The following is a 16,542-nucleotide window of genomic DNA, read 5'->3' as shown; positions in this document are numbered from 1 at the left end:
ACAAACGCACCTTGAACCCAAACAGAAGCTCTGCATATACACCAAAAGCATGGCTGTTGAGTGGGAGCAGCTGACCAAAAAGGAATCAAATTAGTACATAGCAAGGAAATGAGCAGCTCCTTGCTATGTACTAATTTGATTAGTTTTTGGTCAGCTGCTCCCACTTAACAGCCATGCTTTTGGTGTATATGCAGAGCTTCTGTTTGGGTTCAAGGTGCGTTTGTAGTTCCTGGGGGGGCTCAGCGCATCTCTGATTGGAGGCCATTCGGAGGCGGCCTGGTGTTGCGCTGATCCACCTTTTGCGCAACTTTCGATTTTTCAATTTTACTTGGTAGCGCACCCAGGCTATGCATATACATAGGTTAGGATTTAGTTAGTGTTAGGCCCCTCCCATGGAGGATTGACTTCTTCGCAGTGGGAGGGACGAGTACTTAATAGGTTGCATGCAAGCTGTTACAGGAAACCAACATCCTCTAGTGGTAGACAGGTCATGTGTATGCTCAGTGTGTATTATATCCCACAAGTGGGGCTTGCACTCTTTTGCAGGTAGTCACTAGTCTGTTTTTAAGTAGCGCTGCTCATTTCCTTGCTATGTACATGAAAAAGGGAAACTGATGCTCAATGGACCTGTTCATAAAAGAGAGAAGCTGCATACATGGATGTCAGGCTCTGATCCAAATAACTAACTCAAGGTGGGCGGCAGAGACTCCAGTTTGAGTAAACCACAAGGAGCCTGCCCACAAGCACATGTGGGAGCTTGCTGCATCTGCCAACAGTGTATTCTATAAAAGCTTATGATGTACTGTAGATGTCATGGCAGATGTTACTTCTGGATCAGACATTGATCCTATACAGAAGAAAGCTAGTGTACACATGAATGCAATTTTTTTTTTAATTTTTATAAGATTTATGATTGGATATTGATTGAAAATGAAATTGAGGGAAAAAAATGCCTCATACCAGTAAAGTCTGTAAATTGGGCATATACCTGCAACAATAGCAGGTAGTTCCATTGATCACTTACAGCTTTTCGATCTGCTTCTGATGGAGAATGGGAGCAGTTTTGAGCTTGGACTCGATCTCTGGCTATCCGGCCTATATTTTTCACTCCTCTCAGTCAGAAGTAGGATCTGAAGTGAAAATTGCATGGTGAATACCAGGCCAAAGACTGTGAATCAAAAAATGTACTCAAAGTAGGTGGAAGAGACAATGGTTAGCTTAACCTCTTGAGGGCCACAGGCTTATACCCCCCCTAGTGACCAAGCTATTTTTTAACAATGCAGCTCCCTGCAAATCTCATGCTTCACGAGGTGATGCACATATGCATCCTGGAGGAACAAGAGAGCCACTCTGCGGCCGCCATCCTGCGTTAGGCGCTCGCAGAGTGGTTAAATAATCTGTGTACACACATTTGACTATTGTCATCCATGAGGGATGGGGTAATAATGATCCCTTGGGCAACAATTTGAGGCCTGTTGCTGTACAGACACATTGCTTTCTTTCATGCACTTACCTACGACGTAATTTTCCCAATGACTTTCCTGACACCTGGCGATACGTTGAGCAATGAACGTTTGTTTCTGTGATCTCACGTCGTGGGTACAGGTCTCAGGAGCATGTTCACACGAACGTCATTGTGCGCAGGGGCATTGCTAGGATCCTAAGAGATTCGGGGCACTTTTGGGTACTCCAGATGAAAAATGGGTGAGGCCACCACAATGTGGGTGGGGTCATGGGTGGGGCCAAATTTACATGAACTTAACAGCGGTCGAAGTAGGCTTGCCCAGAAAAAATAAAATGCAGCGTAACACATAAATAGGCAGTGCCATGTAAACATATGGGATATGCTGGATGCTGTGGTACCTCTATTGGGCATGCTGGGTGTTGTGATGACATGCTGGAAGCTGTGGTGCCTGAAGCCTCCGTAGGAAGCAAGCATCGCGTGTGCCTTCACTGATTCCCCCCCCAGCAGAGTAGCACAGCAGGAGGAACTACTCACCTCCATTATCTGGTCTACAAGTCTGGAGACATCCTGTGTAACTGGCGATTTTTCCCTCTAGCACTAGCATCTGATTAATTCTCAGACACTATGGGGAGAAACTTTAAAGAGAAAATATCTGGAGACCAATCGACCGGAGGTGATTACTGCTGCCCCCTGCCAAGGGGACATCTGGGGCACCCTAGAATAGATCCGGGGCATGTGCCACTGATCTTTGGGGCTATCAATGCCCCTGATTGTGCGTCATAACTACCATCACAGCGGATCTTTAAAATCCCCGACGACTTCATGTAGAGTACCGCGGTCGCTTGACTTCCTGTTTGCATGACTTCACGCATACCTGCCGGCGAGAAGATGGAATGGTCGTCATGAAGGGGACATCGCCGGATCCATCTTCCCCCATCGGGTACTGAGTATTCAGCTTTCAGGCATTCAGTTGCTCTGTAGGGAGGGGGAAGGGGGGGGGGGTGGAGGGGGATAAGCAGCACATGATGAAGCAGCTTTACACTGGCAGGGGAACCAGAATACAATGTGTTTGGTACTGCTTGGGCATCAAGGGGTTGTCAAGGATCCGGCATGTCAGATCTTTAAGCCACATTGGGCAGCTGGCCCACTAGATGAGCAAATGATCATTGGCCGAAGCCCTCATTATTGGCCGTTTCTGACAACTTTTATCTAGTGTGTGTACATAGCTTGAAAGGCCTGCCGACGAGCGCATGTGGGAGCTTGCTATACCTGCCAAAAATGGATTTTACAAGGCTCTGATTCATATAACTAGCTCAAGGTGGGCAGTGGAATTTCCATTTGAAGTAAACAACGAGGGGCCTGCCCACAACCGCAATTGAAAGCTTGCTGCATCTATAACAATGGATTCAATAAGACTAGGAGTTAAGTATGAGTTGCCTTTAAGACCGCAGCACAGCTGCAATATTTACCTGAGGGTGAGCTGTTAACTGATTTAATTTTCGTTTGCTGCCTGAACTCACCTGCTTAAAATATATATATATTTTTTTTATTTTCAGAAACAAAACATCTGAATTCACAGATGTGCCAACTCATTACCAGATGATAGCTGCTCTGAAAATGGCCACAGAGAGATCAATCAATATGAATGGAACGTACGCTATCTCCTTACAAGTAACTGATCCAGTGTTATTTATTGAGAGTTCTCCGAGCCTCTTACATGGCAGGGACCCATTAAAGCAGAATGGATAAATTCTCTGTGTAAGAGTCAATCCTATTCCCTGCTTCATCTTCTCTATTGATTACAGCATTCATATCGAACCGCCGCGCTTTAATAAAAGCAGGCCTCGCGCTCCATCTTCCATTTACAAAATAATGCAATGTTTTTGCTGTTCAGAGAGATTACATGAACTTGGCTTGCTTACTCGAGGAATAAAATAGAAGGGCATTCAGAGAGACCGAACGGCGGCATTTAAGGTGTATCTCCAGCCGCGGAATGTGGAGGACGCGGCTGAAATTCAATATGCTTTTATTATTAGAGATTATTTTTATGGTATACTGAATTTGCTGCCCACAAACAGATTGCGGCTTTCTGACCGAGTTGCTGCAAAGGTTTTTGTGGCCCCCTAGAGGCCCCTTTTCCCATTATAATAGGTAGCCAAAGGTGACCCCCCCCCCCCCAATATGTAGTCCTCCAGTATAGGTAGGCAGCCAGAGGTGCTTCCCCCTAGTTTAGGTAGCCACCCCCAGTATAGGTAGCCCAAGTGTCCTCCAGTATAGGTCGCCCAGGTGTTCCCAAGTATAGGTAACACAGATGTTCCACCAGCATAGGTAGCCACTCCCATATAGGTAGCAAAGGTGTCCCCCCAGTATAGCCCCCCCCCCCCAGAATAACATCGGTGTTGTCAAATCAGTGACCCCTCTTCATCCTGTTCCCACTGTGTTAACATAGTCTTGAAATGTCACGCCATGTTTGTTTCTGGAAAGGGGTTAGTAAACATGGAACCCAACGTGCAGACACCTCAGACATCTGCAGTTCATCATTAATCATTTTCAACACTACCATAACTGCAGCCAGTTTCATTCTTGATAATTTTTATGGTTGTTCATCTGTTTACCAAGATTAAACACTCCACTTTCTTCAATGTGGCTGCATCGTGCAGCAGTGATGGTCTTCCAGGTCTTGGTTCATCTGTGAGGGATATGTGACCACTTTGGAAATTCCTTTTCCCTCTTACAATAGTGTTATAAGATGGACAATTTTTTCCATAAACTGCCATCATCCCATCATTACTTGCCGGGCACTAACACCCTTTAAATGAAGGAACTTTGTCTCACTGCGAGCGTCTCACACTTTTGTCACTTCTGGCCTGGGGTGTATCTGGGTAATAGAGCGCCTATGGCAAACACTGAAATTGCACCCCCTCCTGGTCAGAGCCTACTTGTTCTCCCACCTTTTATCCAGCCCTCCCTATTTATTGGTTGAAGGGTTATTAAAGAGAACCTAAACTGAGAAGGATAGGGATTTTTCCTTTTAAAAATACCAGTTGCCTGACTCTCCTGCTTATCCTATGTCTCTAATACTTTAAGCCACAGCCCCTGAACAAGCATGGAGCAGATCAGGTGCTCTGACTGAAGTCAGACTGGATTAGCTGCATGTTTGTTTCAGGTCTGTGATTCAGCCTCTACTGCAGCCAAAGAGATCAGCAGCACTGCCAGGCCACATGTATTGTTTAAAAAGAAACATCCATATCCCTCTCAGTTTAGGTTCCCTTTAAGTCAAGTTGGAATATCTCGGTCCAACAAGCAATGGGAGACCACAATGCAATACTGCTGGAGGGCTCAAACCCACTAGCAGCCTTTTCTAAGTGCTAGCGATTTGAAAAAGCTCTTGCTAATGCAATGCTATGGGGGATTTTTATAAAATCAGATCGCTCAAGTGGGATCACACCCATAGCATTACATTATCAAGAGCTTTTTTAAATCGCAAAGCGCTCAGAAAAGCTCTCCTAGTGCAGTGATCTGCAAACGTGGCTCTCCAGCTGTTGAGGAACTACAAGTCCCACAATGCATTTGCCTTTATGAATCATGACTGTGGCTGTCAGACTCCTGCAATGCACTGTGGCACTTGTAGTTCCTTAACAGCTGGAGAGCGAAGTTTGCAGATCACTGTCCTAGTGGGTTTCAGGCTGGAGAGGCAGTGTAACTTTTACCTGCAGGCCGCACTATTGTTGTAAGACAATTGTGTTGTTCCTAGGTTCGAGTTTAATATGCCCCTGGACACATAAATCTGGAAGCCATGGCCCCCTAGATATATTAATATTAAGAAGCTATGTGCCTCAAAATTAAAGTGGACCTAAAGATAAATATATTTATAAGTTTAACTTCCCTGGGGCTTCTGCCGGCCCCCTGCAATCGTCCTGTACCAACGCCATTTTCAAACAACCCTCCTTTTCCCCGCCACGACTCACTTTTGTTCACGCACACGTCTAAATCGACGTCCACTGTGCCTGCACGGTCCTAGCCGTGCTCATCTTCGTACGCACTCCCATGGCCATGAGTGTCCTGCGCAGGCGCACTATGAGAAAATCTCTACAGTGCCTGTGCAGTATGCTTCTAGCGATGGGAGGGCGAACGAGGATGCACAGGCGCAGTGGACGGCGACTGCTAGAAGCAAAAGTAAGCCACCGCGGGGAATGGAGGATCGTTTGGAAACGGCGTGGGCAAAGGACGGCTGCAGGGGGCTGGCAGCAGAAGCTCCAGGTAAGTGAAACTTTTTTGACGGAAATGGACATAGGGTTCTCCCAAAAGATAAGACTATGTACAAAAGGTATTATTGTGGGAAAAAAAATTCTCATCTTTTATTTACATTTAAGAAAAAGGTGTCCTGTCCAAAATTATTCATACCCTTCTCAATAATCAATAGAAAACCCTGTTACAGCAATCAAAAGCTTCATATAAGTGCAAACCAGCTTTTTGCTTGTCTCCACATATATTTTTGCCCATTCAACTTTAGCAATGAGCTCCAAATCTTTCAGGTTGGAGGGTCTTCTTGCCATCACCCTGATTTTTAGCTCCCTCCACAGATTCTCAATTGGATTCAAGTCAGGACTCTGGCTGGGCCACTCCAAAACGTTAATGTTGTTGTATGCTAATTTTCTTCACCATTTTTGCTGTGTGGTTTGGGTCATTGTCATACTGAAATGTCCACTGGTACCCAAGGCCAAGTTTATCTGCAGACTGCCTGATGTTGTCATTGAGAATCCTTATGTATTGCTCTTTTTTTCATGGTGCTCTTTACTGTCACTGGCGCACGGAAGGGGGTGTTCCGGGTGTCTGGAACCACCCCCTTGCACTTAGACCGGAAGTGCCTCCGGAATCTGAGCAGCGGCAGCCACTGAATGTAATAGTGCAGCTGCCGCTTGCTCATGTGTGTGCGCAGTAGGGGGGCCCGGGGCCCGCTAGCCGTGTGGGGGGGAGCGCTGTCACCCTCCCTATTGAGGGACCCCCCAGCCAGATATGCTGCTTCTTCCCCGCAGCCCCGCAGTCTCCCGGAGGCAGATCAGGGCTACGGCAAGATGGCTGCCGAAGCCCTGCTCTGGAGACTATTTGTGTCTCCAGTACAGGGCTTCGGGAGCCATCTTGCTGTAGCCCTGCACTCTGCCTGTCAGCGCGGGAGATGTGCTGCTGGAGGATCGTCGGGGAGCTGTGTGCCAGATGCCGGGAGAGGAGAAGACTTCTGTCAGGTAAGTGAATTGTTGTTTTTTTTTCACAGGTGCATTTTTTTTCTAGTTTCTGCGGCCCACATTACGATTTTCAGGTGTCTGCTGCCCACATTACGATTTTCAGGTGTCTGCTGCCCACATTACGATTTTCAGGTGTCTGCTGCCCACATTACGATTTTCTGGTCACTGCTGCCCACATTGCGATTTTCAGGTGTCTGCTGCCCACATTACGATTTTCAGGTGTCTGCTGCTCACATTATGATTTTCAGGTGTCTGCTGCCCACATTGCGATTTTCAGGTGTCTGCTGCCCACATTACGATTTTCAGGTGTCTGCTGCCCACATTACGATTTTCATGTGACTGCTGCTCACATTACGATTTTCATGTGACTGCTGCCCACATTACGATTTTCTGGTCACTGCTGCCCACATTGCGATTTTCAGGTGTCTGCTGCCCACATTACGATTTTCAGGTGACTGCTGCCCACATTGCGATTTTCAGGTGTGTCTGCTGCCCACATTGCGATTTTCAGGTGTCTGCTGCCCACATTACGATTTTCTGGTCACTACTGCCCACCTTGCGATTTTCTGGTGTCTGCTGCCCACCTTGCGATTTTCTGGTGCCTGCTGCCCACATTGCGATTTTCTGGTAACTGCTGCCCACATTGTGATTTTAAGGTGTCTGCTGCCCACATTACGATTTTCTGGTCACTGCCGCCCACATTGTGATTTTCAGGTGTCTGCTGCCCACATTGCGATTTTCTGGTGCCTGCTGCCCACATTGCGATTTTCTGGTAACTGCTGCCCACATTGTGATTTTAAGGTGTCTGCTGCCCACATTATGATTTTCTGGTCACTGCTGCCCACATTGTGATTTTCAGGTGTCTGCTGCCCACATTGCGATTTTCTGGTGCCTGCTGCCCACATTGCGATTTTCTGGTAACTGCAGCCCACGTTGTGATTTTAAGGTGTCTGCTGCCCACATTACGATTTTCTGGTCACTGCTGCCCACATTGTGATTTTCAGGTGTCTGCTGCCCACATTACGATTTTCTGATGACTGCTGCCCACATTGCGATTTTCAGGTGTCTGCTGCCCACATTACGATTTTCTGGTCACTGCTGCCCACATTGTGATTTTCAGGTGTCTGCTGCCCACATTGCGATTTTCTGGTGTCTGCTGCCCACATTGCGAATTTCTGGTAACTGCTGCCCACATTGTGATTTTCTGGTGTCTGCTGCCCACATTACGATTTTCTGGTCACTGCTGCCCACATTGTGATTTTCAGGTGTCTGCTGCCCACATTACGATTTTCTGATGACTGCTGCCCACATTGCGATTTTCAGGTGTCTTCTGCCCACATTACGATTTTCTGGTCACTGCTGCCCACACATTGCGATTTTCTGGTGCCCACAGGGGGGGGGGCGGATCTCTGGCTATATGTACAGGGGATCTGACTATATACACTGGCCATATATACAAGGGGGATCTGGCGAAATACAAGGGGGAATGTACTGAACGGGGAGTTATCTGGCTATATACTATAAATGGGGATCATATGGTTACTTATCCTAACTGGGGGGGGGGGGGGGGGCTCATCTGGCTACCTGTGTGATAAATGGGGGTCATCTGGTCACCTATACTAAAGAGGGGGGGGGGGGTAATTTCGTTATCCATTATAAAGGGGGGTTATCTGGCTACTTATTCACTGCCACATTATATATATTTTGGCGAAACGCTACTGCATCATGTGTATTTTGTAGGGAAACACTGCGCATTGTGTGTATTTTGTGGAGAAATGCTGTGCATCATGTGGATTTTGTGGGCAAACGCATGCGCGGTAGTGTGCGGCTTGCCAAAAGAGACCTATCAGGAATCCCCCCCTTGAAAATCCTGGATTTGATTAGGTTCCCTGGTCCATTGGCTGAAAAACACGCCCAAAGCATTGGGTTCACACCACCACGTTTGTCAGTGTTGATGGTGTTTTTTGGGTTGAAGGCTACTCCTTTTTTTATGCCATATGTAGGAATGAGTGCCTCTGATGACGCGTTAGCACGCAAAATGGCTGTCAGGCCTCACCTAACCCCCACTGCACACTGCTGTATGTGATGTCCATTGGAACCAAATAAAGGTGTGTTTAAAAGCACAGTGCCTCTCTTTCTTATCCTGAAACACTGTCATTTCACTGTGAGCAGCACGTGATCTTCAGCGCCAGCGGTTCCAGCCCACCTGCCGTGTCTAGTGCCAAGCCTTTTCTCCCTCTCAAACATATGAAGGATTGTGTGACTAAACAATTACATTTTTGGTTCACCTGACCATAACACAGAAGACCATAAGTCCTCTTCTTTGTCCAGATGAGCATTTGCAAAGGCCAAGCGAGACTTTGTGTGCCTTATCTGGAGAAGTGGCATCCTCCTTGGTTTGCATCCATTTAACCCAGCAGTGTGCAGTGTCCGTTGGATTGTCTGCCTTGAGACATTGCCACCAGCAGAGCCCAGATTCACCAGGATGGCCTTGGTAGTGATCCTTGCATTCTTTTTCACCTCTCTCACAATCCTTCTGGCCAGCCCAGGTGTTACTTTTGGCTTTCCGAGTCACGTCCTCTGAGATTTCCCACAGTGCGGAACATCTTGTATTTTTTAATAATACTTTGCACTGTAGCCACTAGAACTTGAAAACATTTAGAAATGGCCTTGTAGCCCTTTCCTGACTTTTGAGCAGCCACAATGTGCAGCCACAGGTTCTCACTGAGCTCCTTTGTCTTAACCATGCAGTCCACAAACCAACTGCATGATAGCTGCTGTTTTTCACCTGTTGAGTTACTTTGGGACCGAGGTGATTGAAATCTATGCCCTGTTTTGGTGGGCTCCTGGTTGGCAAAGCGTAGATTTCAATCACCACCGGCAGCGCGCATCCGGCGTTTCCGTTGCTCTCCGCCGATCGCGCCGCTCAAACCTGGCGTCTCTCGCCGCAGCTCACAGGCTCTGCCTGTCTCTGACGTCAGAGCCATGTAAGCCGGTCAGGAGCTGATTTCATTGGCTAGCAATATAAGCAGCTCCCATTGGCTTACATTGATCGACACGATCAGAAGCCAATGAAAGCAGCTCCTGACCGGCTCACATGAGTCTGCCGTCATAGAGATGAGTCTATGTCAGGAGGATCCCAGTGTGCAGCTGGTATGCACGGCGATTCGTCGGGATTCCATCGGTATTGTACCAGCGGTCTCTGGTCCTTAAGGGGGCAGAGACCGCTGGTACTTAAGTGGTTAAAACAGCTGTTCCCAATTAATCAGGGTAATTAGGATGCCTTAGAACAGCTTGGACTATTTGGAATGGTGTAGAACTTTGGATTTCCCCCACACTGTGACAGTTTGTGAAGGGTATGAATAATTTTGGACTGGACAGTTTTTGCTCAAATGTAAATAAAAGCTAAGAAATGTTTTTTTCCACAATAATGCCTTTTGTACATCGTCTTATTATATTTTGGGAGACCCCTATGTCATTTCCTATCAAAAAATTACTTGCTGGTTGAATAAAAGTATCTAAGTCAAAATTTCCCAGGGGTATGAATGAATAATTGTGTGTGTGTGTGTGTGTGTGTGTGTATGTGTATGTGTATGTATGTGTGTATATATATATATATATATATATATATATATATATATATATATATATATATATATATATATATATATATATATATATATATATACATACATATATCTATATATATACATACATATATCTAAAGATCAGCTTTAAAGCGGAATATAACCCTGCATTTCAACTTTGCTCTAAAACATTATTTACAGTATATTATATGCAACCAGCATTTTTTTTTTTATTAGACCAGCATTGGAAGGGTTACACAGAGCTTTAAAGTTCCTGGAGATTTCTGCAGAGGCATCCGAAGCTGACATAGATACATTTTGTTTACATAAATGTATCAAAGTGTTGAATGTGACTCCTCTCTCTGACTGAGAAGGAGCTGGAGGACAGCCAAAGAGTGTGTAACATTTATCAATAGTTACATTTAACTAAATAGAATGAATCTATCTGAACTTCTGCATATCTCTCCATGGAACTTTAAACCTCTGTGTTTAACCCTTCCAATGCTGGTCTAGTAAAAAAAAAATGCTTTTTGCATATAATATGCTGTAAATAATGTTTTAGAGCAAAGTTGAAATGCAGGGTTATATTCCGCTTTAAATAAGTAGCCGCATGCCTTCCAGATAAAAAATTAAGTAGCTACATGATTTCAGATAAGACTTAAATATTTCCATGCCTCCAGGTCAGGGAATCAGGTAGTCACATGCCTCCAGATAATAAATCAGTTTGTCACATGTCCCCCAATACAAATATTAACCACTTCAGCCTACAGTGTTGTTTCACCTTATGCATCCGAGCAACGTTCACATCCCATTTATTCGCCAATAACTTTATCACTACTTATCACACTGAAATGATCTATATCTTGTTTTTTCCACCACCATTTAGGCTTTCTTTGGGTGGTACATTTTGCTAAGAATATTTTATTCTAAATCCATTTTAACAGGAAGATTAAGAAAAAAATAGAAAAAAATCATTATTTTGGTCATTATAGTTTGAAATTAATACATGCACTGACAAAATGTCATCAATATGCCATAACTTCCGACTGGTAATTAAAACTTTACGTTATACCCTCGTATATTCATCCCTTTCGTTTCTAGCACAAACATTCAGCCTGGAGCCTCTTCACTGCAAATTGATGGGGGTTTTTTTGTGCCCATTTGCAGACCGCTGGTTTATGAATTAGCACTGGGTACCCAAATAACCTCCCTACACAGACAAAGCTGGTGACCTAGCCGGGAATCAGCATCCAAAACAAAGGCACAACCACCTGCTTGGCTATATTACTTGCTGACAGACTTTTCAAGTGCAATTTGTCCAAGATAGCTCCGTGGAACCATATTTTCTCTTTTTTCATGAGAGCTTTGTCTCCTGTATAGACATACAATTTGTGCAGATTACGGTGAGCATTTCCACCATTCCTCATCCATTAAGAGCAGACAGTTGTTGTGTTTTCCCCCTTCCAGACATCCGCCCGTTGATTGGGAGTCTGTAACGGCAGCACAGCACAAGTGGTTGACAAACAGCGCATTGGGCACCAATTAGCTTCCTCAGACTGATAGTCTTACAACATCGACAGCAGGAAGATCAGAGCGCCAACACTTACGACTCTGCTGGCGAATGTCTTTTGTGCTTGCATTTTCTTCAGTTTGTAAAGCAGCAGTTTAACTACTACGTGTCATCTAATGAGGCCTCACCAGACTCCGAAGGCTCCTAAGTCTCGTTATCAAATTTCAAAGGGCTTTGGATCTTCTAGATGTTGCATTCTTTACACCTCTGATAGTCTTTGCTAAGTGATAGACTTTGCCTCATTGCCACTTAGACAACCAGCAGACCCCGGTCATCATTGACCAAATAATCCTAGCTATCGGTGTCTCCTTATACCACAGGGCCATTATTTATGATCCCATCTTCAGGCATTGCCGTGCTCCACTTTATGCTTGCCGTTCATTTAAAGACAGCGTTAAGCGCACTTCGCAGAAACCAAGCAGTGTCTAGAGAGCCATTGGGAAATTTTAAGCGGGCCAAAGTGAAGCAATTCATAAATGAGTATAAGAGGATGTATACGAATGTATATACAGTAGAAATGCTGAAACTATATTTCCTCATTCACAATCTCCTAACCGCTGTCCTCTTCCCACCTTTTCTTCTCTCCACTCTTAAGGCTCATACACACATCAGACTATAGTCTTTGGAAAATAAAAGATCACAGACCTATCTTACCACCCTTCATGTAGTATGAGAGCATTTCTACACAGTCTTTTCTATGGAGCTGAACTCCCCATCAGAAAAAAATCTTTGCAAGATGCTGCACACACAGATGCTGTACAGACACAAAAGATCAGTATCTGCAAAAGATCTGTTCCTGCAAATTGCATTCATAGTCTATGAGATCTGCAGATCCTCATACTCATCTTGTTTAACTGACATTCATCTGCAGATCAGACAATCATCTGCAGATCTGAAAATGCATCCTGGTGGATCTGATCTGCAGATGAATGTCGGTTAAACAAGGTGTGAATGATAATCTGCAGATCTCATAGACTATGAATGCAATTTGCAGGAACGAATATTTGGCAGGAACAGATCTTTTGCAGATACTGATCTTTTGTGTCTGTACAGCATCTTTGTGTGAAGCATCTTGCAAAGATTTTTTCTGATGGGGAGTTCAGCTCCATAGAAAAGACTGTGTAGAGTATGGCTCTCATGCTACATGAAGGGTGGTAAGATAGGTCTGTGATCTTTTATTTCCCAAAGACTATGGTCTGATGTGTGTATGCACCCTTATGGTGTGTACACACTTGAAAGATAAATGGAAGATCTTAGACCAATTTTACCACCTTCCATGTAGTATGAGAGCCATACTCTACATGGTCTTTTTCTATGAAGCTGAACTCCCCATCAGATAAAAACTCTTTGCAAGATGCTGGACACAAAGATGCTTTACACATTGAAAAGATCAGTATCTGCAAAAGATCCATTCCTGCAAAAGATCTGTTCCTGCAAATTGCATGCGTAGTCTATGAGATCTGCAGATCCTCATACACACCTTGTTTAACAGACATTCATCTGCAGATCATCTGCAGATCAGATCCGCCAGGATGGATTTTTAGATCTGCAGATGTTTGTCAGATATGCAGATGAAGTCTCTTAAACAAGGTGTGTATGAGGATCTGCAGATATCATAGACTATGAATGCATTTTGCAGGAACGGATCTTTTGCGGGAACAGATCTTTTGCAGATACTGAGCTTTTAAATGTGTACAGCATCTGTGTGTGCAGCATCTTGCAAAGAGTTTTATCTGATGGGTAGTTTAGCTCCATAGAAAAGACTGTAGAGTATGGCTCTCATACTACATGGAAGGGGGTAAAATTGGTCTGATATCTTTCATTTATCTTTCAAGTGTGTACACACCATTACTCTCTCTTCTACTCACCTCTCCTCCCTTCCATTCCCTTGTCCCATCTTCTCTTTCCCCATCTTCTCTCATTACCTCTACTATTCTTCTCTCCACTTTTCCCCTTTCTTCTGTTCTGTTAAACTCCAGTCCCTTCCCCTCGTGGATTTGGGGTGAGCATGGAGCTGATCACGTCTTTTAGGAAACATGGCTTTTCCTGTTGTGTACACGCACACGCACGCACACACACACTTCTTTCCCACTGTGGCCTCAATTCACTAAGCTTATCTCCTGTCTTTAATAGCATTTCTGAGCTGTTTCTAGTTTTATCACCATGGTAATAAGGCATGTAGTAAACTTAACTCGATGCATGAGTGAGTTTGCATGTAGTAAACTTGACTCCTCTCTCTAACCTAAATATTCTAAAGTTAGATAGGCTGTTAATTAACTGCATGCGAAAATAACGAGAGGATGTAATTTAAGGATCGAAATAAGATAACTCTCTCACTGCGAAAACTCATCTCTACACCTTAAGGCAAGCTTCTTTAGTAAATTAACACTGAAAATACCATCAATGTGTGGTGGTAAGTTTTTTCTCTTGCCTTATTATCTCCAGCATGATCTTAGTGAATTGAGGCCAACATTTTCTCCAATCTATCTTCTCCAGCCTCAGTCCTCCTTTTTTCGCTTTCTCCCCCCTTCAACCTTCCTTTTATTCTCTCTCTCTCTCTCTCTCTCTCTCTTTCTCTCTCTCTCTCTTTCTTTTTCCCTTTCTCTTTCTCTCTCTCTCTCTCCTTTCCCCAATCCTGGACGTGTCTCACTCTTTTGATTTCCGTTTTGTCACTAACAGAGAGGCTGAGACACCAAACTGTGCCCCTCCATCCCGCCAACCCCAGCCTCTATAGTTATCTGGCTTGCAGTCACTGCCATGTATCCCCTTTACTTATTTCTCTCTGCTTCAAGCTCAATAGGGGAATGATATCTGAGTGACTTGCGCGCCCCCTCCTACACTGCATCCTGAGGCTGGAGCCTCTCTTGCCTCTGCCTCAGCCCGGCCCTGCTCTCAATCTCCCCAGGTCTCAAGCTACATACACACATTCAACAAGCGCACAACCTGCACATGACCACCGGCACGACCTGATGAACAGTTTGACCTGACGTACCGCACGATCTGTATGTCCACACGTCCGGACGGATAAACGACCAACTCATTTACATACTGCGCACGCAAGTGGAAGGTCAGACTACACATTGAAAACAAGTACAAGTTGTTTACAAGTCGTTAAAACGTCTTGTACACATGCAGCAACAGCAAGATATCAGACCAACAGTCATGAATAAATCCGAAATTCGTATCGTTTGAAACGCCTGTTATCAGTCGCTCGTCAAGTTGTTCGCACGTGCACACATGCCTGATTGTCTTCCAACAGTCTAAAACAGACAAAAGTCAGACAAACAGGCAGTTTGGATGAGCGTGTGTACGGGCCTTCAGGCTCTCTCTGCCGCCCTCGCTGTCCTCACCCCGGATTCCCTAATCTAATTAAAATCCAGATAATCACGGAGCAGTTTGCACACCGATCTTCCTGTATTTGCTCAGGTAACGTAACCCTTTTTTTTTTTTTTTTGCCAGTTTCTGGAGCAGCCTTCCTCCCTGGAGGGGTGATTAATCGAGTCGCATCGCCCACCCAATAATTACTTTTTATAAGCCAGAGAAAAAAAATGATTAACTTCTGAGCAGTAAAGTACATCCTCTTCGCTGGCGGTCTCTGCAGCCACATGTGGGATTCTACAAGAAGAACATCATTAAATCGGGGAATTTCACGGGGAAGGGGAAATGGTAATGGCTGCACTTGATGAGGGATGCTGCAGATCAGAGTCAGTTAAAAGGAAGGGAAGATGCATGCTAATAGCTGGAGTTGTAAGAATCTTATGTATGCACCATCTGTATAGACATGTCGGTCTAGTCGTTTGAAAGCGAGAAGCTTCCTATCACCACATCAAAGGTTTAGCATGTCAAGGAAAGGTCAGCTTTACTGGCAGAAACATTTAAAGAGAATCTGTACTCTAATATTCTTACACTAAAAAGCATACCATTCTATTCCTTATTTTCTCCTGGGCCCCTCTGTGCTGTTTCTGCCACTCTCTGCTGCAATCCTGGCTTGTAATTAACAGTTTTAGGCAGTGTTTACAAACAAACTAACCAGCTTGTGATAGGCTCACATAAACAGAGTGTGTGAGTCATACAGAGTGTGCAGGGGGCCTGCAGAGGATGTGTATTGCTTCTGTCCAATCACAAGCAGCCCTGCACATTCCACACATTCAAGCCGTAGCCCGACAGACACGACAGAGAAAAGGAGATAAGATTTATTACAGAGACAGTACAATTAGGAAAGGCTGCAGTAAGCCAGAGCACATTAGAACAGGCATAGGAACTTATAGGATAGAAGAACTAAGGCTGAAACATTTGTTACAGAGTCTCTTTAAATCCAGGATAAAAATGGTCATGATAAAGGAACTATAGTTATATTGAATTATTATATTGTTTTAAAGGGAATGTATATGTAGAGAATGGCCCAAACTGTTTGCCGGACAGTTCCCAGTGAAAAACGCTTGTTCGCTTTCGCGTCGGCATGCGAATACATGGCATTTTCGACCTGCCTCCCATACATCATCATGGAGCCAAACTTTGACCCCTCATTACAGTCAGCAGGCACATGGCAGCAAATCAGCTAGCACCCCCTTCTGGACCACCACCCCCCTATAAAAATGCCAGCCACTCTGCCTGTAGCTGCTGTGAAGTATGCTAGGGACAGAGCTTTGCTGTAGATAGGGAAAGCCGTTAGTTAGG

At 44.8% G+C, this 16,542-nt stretch overlaps 1 long non-coding RNA gene across 1 annotated transcript in view; it reads left to right on the top strand.

Moving 5' to 3' along the window:
- LOC137541813 (uncharacterized) overlaps positions 1 to 3,142 on the top strand; it is a 155,555-nt gene extending 152,413 nt beyond the window's left edge. Inside the window, exon 4 of the long non-coding RNA XR_011025280.1 lies at positions 3,022 to 3,142. This is a non-coding gene — a long non-coding RNA (uncharacterized lncRNA). The remainder of the gene's footprint in view (positions 1 to 3,021) is intronic.
- The last annotated feature ends 13,400 nt before the right edge of the window (positions 3,143 to 16,542 follow it).

This window comes from Hyperolius riggenbachi, chromosome 12 (genome assembly GCF_040937935.1).
Source record: "Hyperolius riggenbachi isolate aHypRig1 chromosome 12, aHypRig1.pri, whole genome shotgun sequence".
Classification (NCBI taxonomy): domain Eukaryota; kingdom Metazoa; phylum Chordata; class Amphibia; order Anura; family Hyperoliidae; genus Hyperolius; species Hyperolius riggenbachi.
This window is presented reverse-complemented; position numbering and strand designations above follow the sequence as displayed.